Source organism: Crinia signifera, chromosome 1, assembly GCF_055691185.1.
Source record: "Crinia signifera chromosome 1, ASM5569118v1, whole genome shotgun sequence".
In the NCBI taxonomy this organism is placed as follows: Eukaryota; Metazoa; Chordata; class Amphibia; order Anura; family Myobatrachidae; genus Crinia; species Crinia signifera.
The window spans coordinates 155,653,411-155,661,382 of NC_139217.1; positions in this window are offsets into that span (position 1 = coordinate 155,653,411).

Below are 7,972 nucleotides of genomic sequence, written 5' to 3' on the forward strand. Positions count from 1 at the left end.
AGAGATACAGCGGAGAAAAAGGGGAAGGAGATAACTCGCCAGCCAATCAACTGTGTTTAAAAATGACAGTTGAGATTTGATTGGCTGGTGGGTTATCTCCTTTCACTTTATCTCCATTTTATCTCTTCACCAGGCTTAATACATCTGCCCCATTGTAACTGGCTACAGAATTGCAGTCCCAGGGAGTTATGACTGGAACACACCAGAACGATCCTGATTATTAGCAGATCGTGCGATGGTCGCACGATCTGTTGGAGTACATGATCTGCTAACGATCTGCATCCGATCCGATCTGAGTATGTATCCAGTTGAATGGATCTTTTACAGATCCTACCTCCAGCAGGTAGGATCTGTAAAATGACCAAACGACAGCGGGGACGCGCATCGGATCAGATTTAAACATGCAAAAACATGCCCAATCTACATCCAATCCAAGTCGGAATTGGATCCAGATTGATGGGATTGAGCCCTAATCGTTCTGGTGTGTACCCTACATTAAACATCTCTAAAATGGCAGCAACATGTCTGCATTTTTGGTGACCCTCTGCTGTTACATTCCCTAAATAGTCCCTGATTGTCAGTCACTTTGCGAATAACTTCTCTCCATGACAGTCATCACAAGACCATTGTAGAACATGCTCTGTGCATCTTAGACACTTTTTGCAGACCACTGATGATGCTCGGCTCTAAAAATAATTTGGTTTGCATACATCTCTGCATCGGGCCCAGAGTTTCAAATAATGCAATATACAATCACTCTATACCATTAATAAACAGATCACATAGGACTGGAGGCAAAGGTAAGTGGGCCCTCTCTTACCTAGTAACTAGTGGTTACCATTTAGATTGCTAGAACAGGTGAGTTCCTTCTGTTTTGCAAAATGATTAGAAAGATGACATTGAGTTATAGTGCCCTGCTGCCTTCCCTTCCCGGCTCCATGAATATTGATGTTTAGAATCAATGAGCTGTTCTAATGGGACAGCCCTGTGATATCCATTAAGGGGGTTATTGTGGTTGATTTGGCTGCGAATGAGCAGCATTTAGAGTCCACCAAACCCTGTCTTTCGAATGGTGGTAGGCTAGCCCACCATTCACAAGGGCGATTCGCTTGCAGGGCCTGCGAATGCATGTTACACAGTAACATGCATTCGCAACCTTGTGGGATCCGCCCACATCGCAGCAGCTGACATCCGGTGAACCCGCCCCCACACCCGCGTTATTGGCTCATTAGCATGAGAGCGCCCTGTGTTCTCATGGTAATGCCCATGAAACGCTTGGCGTTCCCATATGCTAATGGGCCGGCCCCCGTCCGCAATCTTGGGTGCGAACACTCTGTTCACCGTGGCCGCACACCGTGCGTATGCACATGGGCAGAAATGCAGCTGCACATGCACTGAACATCGGTCCCCCGTGCGAACGGACCAGAATAAGGTCCCAAGACCGCTAACCCCTGAAAAGTTTTGTTTTGTTCAAATGATTCACATCCTCATATAAAATTATTTCATTTTCAGTTGTTCAGAGAACTGAAGGCATTAAATCATAATTTCAGTTTAAACACAGGAATGTCATACATTTCACCCATTATCTTTGAAATTTAATAGGATGAGAGATTCAGGGCCAGATTTATCAAGCTTCAAAAAGTGATAAAATGGAGAGTCAGTTCCTACCTGCCATGTCACAAGCTGGGTTTGAAAAATAACAGGCAGGAGCCGATTGGCTGGCTGTTTATCACTCTCTCCATTTTATCACTTTTTGAAGCTTGATAAATCTGGCTCTCAGAAACCGAGAGATTTGGTAAGAAATCTCCAGGTTTTTTTAAAGCGGCAATCATTTACACAAAATCAACTGGGTTTGCAGTGTAAATGATTGCCGCTTTAAAAAAACCCTGGAGATTTCTTACCAAATCTCACTTTGTCATCCTATTAAATTTCCCCCACTGTTTTCTTGATATAGTCAGTGGTGGTTTTAACCTATGGGCTGCTGCCTCGCTGTGCGCAAATGTGCGGCAGCCCCTAAATCATGTTCTGCGCATGTGCAGTACAGCAGACATTACTGCGCATGCACCAGACCCGGGAACCTCGTTAAGTCTCCAGGGGCTGCTGTAAAGGCAGCCCATGGAGGCTTGGGCGAGTGCATGCTCTGGCCTGTGCAAGGGACCGGCGGCCGAGACGGCATGAAAAGGCATTGCGGCAGCCCCCCTTTTCCAAAATGGTAAGAGCTGCCACTGGATAGAGTACAAAATGAAGTGAGATTATTGTGGACTAGAATATATGTTTGTGCTACAAGTCATGATGGGATTGGTGTACAATTATTGTTCTTTAGCAGTTTGCTTGTTTTCTGATTTTGACTATATTAAATGATGACTCATGATACATGACTAATGTTCATCAAATGGCAGTTATTGTTCCCATAAAAGAAACATTAGAGTACATCATTTAGTATAACATATTTTGAGTTGATGAGTAAGCTGAGACATCTTCTGCTTTACATGGTGAAGCCGTTTCACAATGTGTTTTCCATATTTGCCTGGCCAGTATTGATCATACATAATATCTCTCTTCAGAAAGTATGGAACAATCTATGAATTGCTCCTCAAATTAATATATAAAAGCCTTTCCAAATCGTGTACGGGGAAAATGGGAAGGAAATGTGAAAACGTTCCGTATTAGTGTTTGCCATACAAAGGAAATAATGTAGAAGATATATCTGACGCTTTGTAAATAGGAAGGTATTGCTTGCTTCTTGACATTGCGCCAACTGCTTCTTATTGAGGCATATGCCTGCTTGCAGATCTTTGGAAAAGCCCTGTAAAATCCGTCTGCACCTGCCTGGTTGGCAGACATTTTAGAAAATGTTCTCAGATCATACAGCAAAGTCAGGGATGTAACTACAGTGGGTGCAGCAGGTGCCATGCTATGGAGCCTGCACTGCCTCCAGTGCCCTGGACCATCCATTAAAATGAAACAACATGTCCGCTAATGTGAGAGAGATTCCATCATCTGAGATTTCTCTCAGTCTAGCCCTTTCAGTATATACATTTTTGCACCTCCCATTGCTTTCTTCTGCTCCCTCTAGCTTCCATAGTCTGGAACTCCCAATTACTGATCATGTTTTATAAAAGCCCCCAGATATGGGAGGGCATGATACCAATCCGATTTAGGCCAACACCGACCCTGGGCCATTACGCTGATTAGAAGGATGTGGAGGGATCAGAGCTTGATACATTGTGATACACCTTTTAAGCTCCAGCATACTAACCCTACAGTGTTTCATATATACTTGGTGGGCAGGGTTCCAGAACTTTACTGTACTTTTCTCTGCTACTTAACATGGAAAATGTCCATAATAATGCCTGAAACATCAGTATGGGTTTCTCCACAGGCTAAAAGCTGGTGTTTTTTGAGAGAATCTATCAGCGCTAATATGGTTGGAGTTCGCCTATCCTGAAAAATGGGATATTTCCCTTATCCCTGTTAGAATCAGTAAGAATAGGTAGTTTTAGTCAAGAATTGGGCGCTCTCCTCACGGACTCTTTATATGGATATGGAAATTTCTAATAATGGGGGGATATAGAAAGAATATGGTACTTGTGAGTTATCCGGGCGCCCGATGTGGTCATCGCATGCCATTATAATAAGCATACGATGCGACGCGATGCGACGCGATTTTCCATCGCGTCGTATCTCGTCGCATCGTATGCTTATTCTATGGTATACAATGGGATGCGATGCGACGCGACGCGACGCGATGTTTACACTTCCCGCCCATTTTTAAACCCGCCCTCTGGCACATCTGGCAGAAAATCAGTGTGAGGTAGTTTCCAGAGGAGAGAGCAAGTGTTTGAGTGTGACAGATATTGATTTACAGCGTTTCTGAGGTGAATTATTGGACATTTACCCCAATATTGCCCCATTTGGCCCCTTACACCTGGCCCATTTCACCCCTTACACTATTATTGCCAAAATGGCTGTGGTTGATGGCATCTTCAGCCTCCCAAAAACAGAGGAAGAGACAGTCGCATTCCTGCAGGAGAAAGGGCTGCTCCCATTGACTGCCACATGCCCAAATGGCCACCCTATGCGCCTGTCCCTGAAAGAGCGCAAATGGCGCTGCTATATTAAAAGCTGCAGCAAAAAACAGAGTCTGCGGGCCTCCCTATTCTATCCTGGGTGCAGGCTCCCATTCATGACGATCCTGCGGTTTATCTGGTGCTGGTGCGATGAACTGACATCAATTGAATTCTGTGCAAAGAATTTAAAAATCTGCAATAAAAGCACCATTTTTTACAACGCCTTGATGCGGGAGGCATGCCAATGTGATTTAATGGCACAGCCACAGCAGCAGATTGGAGGCCCAGGCAAAATGGTGGAGGTTGATGAAACCCTGTTTGTCAAACGCAAGGCCAATGTTGGCAGAGTACTCCCACAGCAGTGGGTGTTCGGAGGAGTGTGCCGGGAGACAGGGGACTGTTTTATGGTTGCAGTTCCCAAACGAGATGCACCCACTCTCATTGGTGCAATTGTGCAGCACGTGGCACCTGGCAGCACCATCGTAAGTGATTGCTGGCGCGCCTACCAAACTAGTGAACTGGAGCGGGCTGGTTACAGCCACTTGCGGGTAAATCACCGCTTCAACTTCGTCGACCCAGAGACTGGTGCACACACACAGAACATTGAGCGACTATGGGGGTGTGCAAAATGGCGCAACAAACGCCAGCGGGGCACAGCCCGCCATCATCTAGATTCCTACATGCAGGAGTTCATGTGGCGAAAATGCCTAGCGAGAGACAACACATTTGAGCGTATTCTGCATGCGCTCACGTTAGTTGATAAATCATGATGTTGATTGATTATTGTGTGCTTTATGATTACTTGTTATTCTAATTTATTTCATTCTTATGTTAATTACACAGTTATTACCTTTAATTCAGTTGTCCTTAATGTGTCAGATATGCATGATATGGATGAATGATATTGGATGCTCACAGCCACTCCACTATCAACGTGAACCCGAAGCGTGGCGAGCGCAGCGAGCCCGCGAGGGGCGGCGGTACGCGTCCTACGACCTTTTCATGCCCTACTATCCACTAGGGCGTGGAGTGAGAATATAATAGTGTGGCGAGCGCAGCGAGCCACCGAGCCCGAAGCGTGGCGAGCGCAGCGAGCCCCGCGAGGGGACACGGATACCTTCACAGGTAAGCGCGTCCCTTCGCGGGCTTACCTGTGAAGGTATCCGTGTCCCCTCGCGGGGCTCGCTGCGCTCGCCACGCTTCGGGCTCGGTGGCTCGCTGCGCTCGCCACACTATTATATTCTCACTCCACGCCCTAGTGGATAGTAGGGCATGAAAAGGTCGTAGGACGCGTACCGCCGCCCCTCGCGGGCTCGCTGCGCTCGCCACGCTTCGGGTTCACGTTGATAGTGGAGTGGCGTTAACAATGGGGATGGGACTGACATTGTGTCACTTTTTGGGACACTTTCTTGGGGGTTTTACACTGCAAAAATCGGGTGGTATCGCATCGCATCGCATGCCATGTGGTTAACATGCAATGCGACGTGATCACTTTACATAGTACCCGATGTAAAATCGGGTTCGGGTGGTCATCTCGTCGCGTCGCATCGCATGCCATTTGGTTAACATACGATGCCATGCGATGCGACGCGATGCGTATACGACCAAAAATCGGGCGCCCAGATAACTCACAAGTACCAAGAATAATAATATACTCCCCTAAAATGTAGCTTTCAGCTCCTTTCTCCTCCGAATGTAGATTCCCTCGGATCCACCAAATGCAGGTAAATATAGCTTTTAATCACACAGAGGCATGATTCCATGTTGATGTTTCAACCCCGTAGGGCCGTTATCAAGACAGACAAAGTTGTTCAGTGTGTCACCAGAGCAAGCCACTTATTCTCTCCACAGGCTGTTGTGAGCAGCTAATAAATGAAGTTTATGTACTGGAGATTTTTTGTTTAAACTGAAATAGTATATTTTGTATTTGTCTTTATAGTGCTGTCTATTTTTATCTTTGTGTGTGGTTTGTTTCGTGGAAGCGTTTTTTCTTATTAGATAAACATTGGGTATTTAATTCCTCTCAATTTTATTTATTTTTTATTTTAGTTTATTTAGGGCCTGTCCTTGTTCAGTGTCCCTCCCTTACAGGCAGTCAGCAAGGAGTGTAGCAAGCAATTGTGAACTGTGGGAGCTGTGTGGCATAATGGGCCTTATTCTAGTTGACTCTTTCTGACAAAATCCTTCTTAGATGGACAAAACCATGTGCACTGCAGGGGGGCAGATGTAACATGTGCAGAGAGAATTAGATTTGGGTGAGTTATTTTGTTTCTGTGCAGGGTAAATACTGGCTGCTTTATTTTTACACTGCAATATAGATCTCACTTAGAAGTAAAACCCCACCAAATCTAATTCTCTCTGCACAAGTAACATCTGCCCCACCTGCAGTGCACATGGTTTTGTCCATCTAAGAAGGATTTTGTCAGTCAACTAGAATAAGGCCCAATGTGAGCAGGGGCCACTGAGTGGCATAATGTGAATTACTGTAGGGTACTACATAGGGGTATAAAAGAGAGGACATTCTCTCTGTAGACATAGTACCTGGGGCCTTTCAGAATATTATGTTGCCCAAAAAGGTCTAGTTGCGCGCCTGATTGAAATTCACCTTGAGTCCAACTTCAGACCATTTTGTTCACTAAATGAAACATTCGCATTTTCTTTCTAAATTGCTCATTTATTGCTTAAGGTAGTCATGAGAGCACTGTCTTTATTACGTAACATCACTTTTATGTTTGCTTGTATTACATTGGACTGTGTGCAACACCTGCATATAAGGAAAATATAACTAAAGCCCCCCATACACGGTCCATTTTGCCGGTCCGTTTTGTACTTTTAAAGTACACATCGTATCGGATCGCATGCCTTGTGCATGCACTGCGATCCGATACGATGTGTACCTAGTACAAAAAATATGTGCAGCACATACTTTTTGGACCGTACTATGTGATGCGCAGGAGCGCGCATCACATAGTACAAAATGGAGCCGGCGAAAACGGAGCGTCTATGGGCTCCTTATGAGCTAGGTTAGGTTTAGGCACTAGCAGCAGACTAAGGACCTTAGTCTGGTCCGTTCACAAGGCCGTGTGTGTTCACACGGGGCCACTATTTTCGCTTTGCGCATGTCAATGAACTGGCTGCATGTGTCCATGCTGAACAAACTGTTTGCTGGGTGCACGCACCCATCCTTGCGAACTGAGAGCAGGGGGTGGCTTTTTTTAATGCTAATGGGCAGATGACGTGGGGACGGGCAGCTGACATCACCGGATGTCAGCTGCCCGCCCACTTCCCTTGGAATGTGCACGCAGATATAAGGTTGCTCTGAGCAACATTAGATTTGCGTGCACGTTCCACATCATTCGATGGTCAGCGACCATCGAATGATGTGATTGTTACCCCTAAGGCTGCGAATGTATGTTTATGTAAAACATCCATTCGCAATCAGTGCGAATGTACGCACATTGCGATTGGTGGGCCGGCATACCACCATTCACAAGGTGGGATCTGGTTCACTCGCAAGGGTGCGAATTCGCATCCGAGCGAATCAACCAGAATAAGGGCCTAAAAGTGCATACACGGTGCAATATGAGGTACTGATTTTGACTGTACAGTTATAGAAAACTTATCCCAAATCGCACTGTGTATACAGCTTGCGATGCTGATGCACACTCCAGTATTCAATTATAGTCTGAATCAGACGTAGTCAAAATCGCACCGTGGGCCTGATTCAGACCTGCTTGCTAGGCAGTGTATATATGGTTCCTAGTGAGCAGGTAAGCACTGCCCTGACATACGCCTGCATCCCCACGTTAAAATGCAAGGATGTGTCCGAGAATACATCCCCTTGCATGCGGCTAAAGTGGAGAGAAATCATTTGACTTTTATTTTCACCGGAGAGGGCCGAA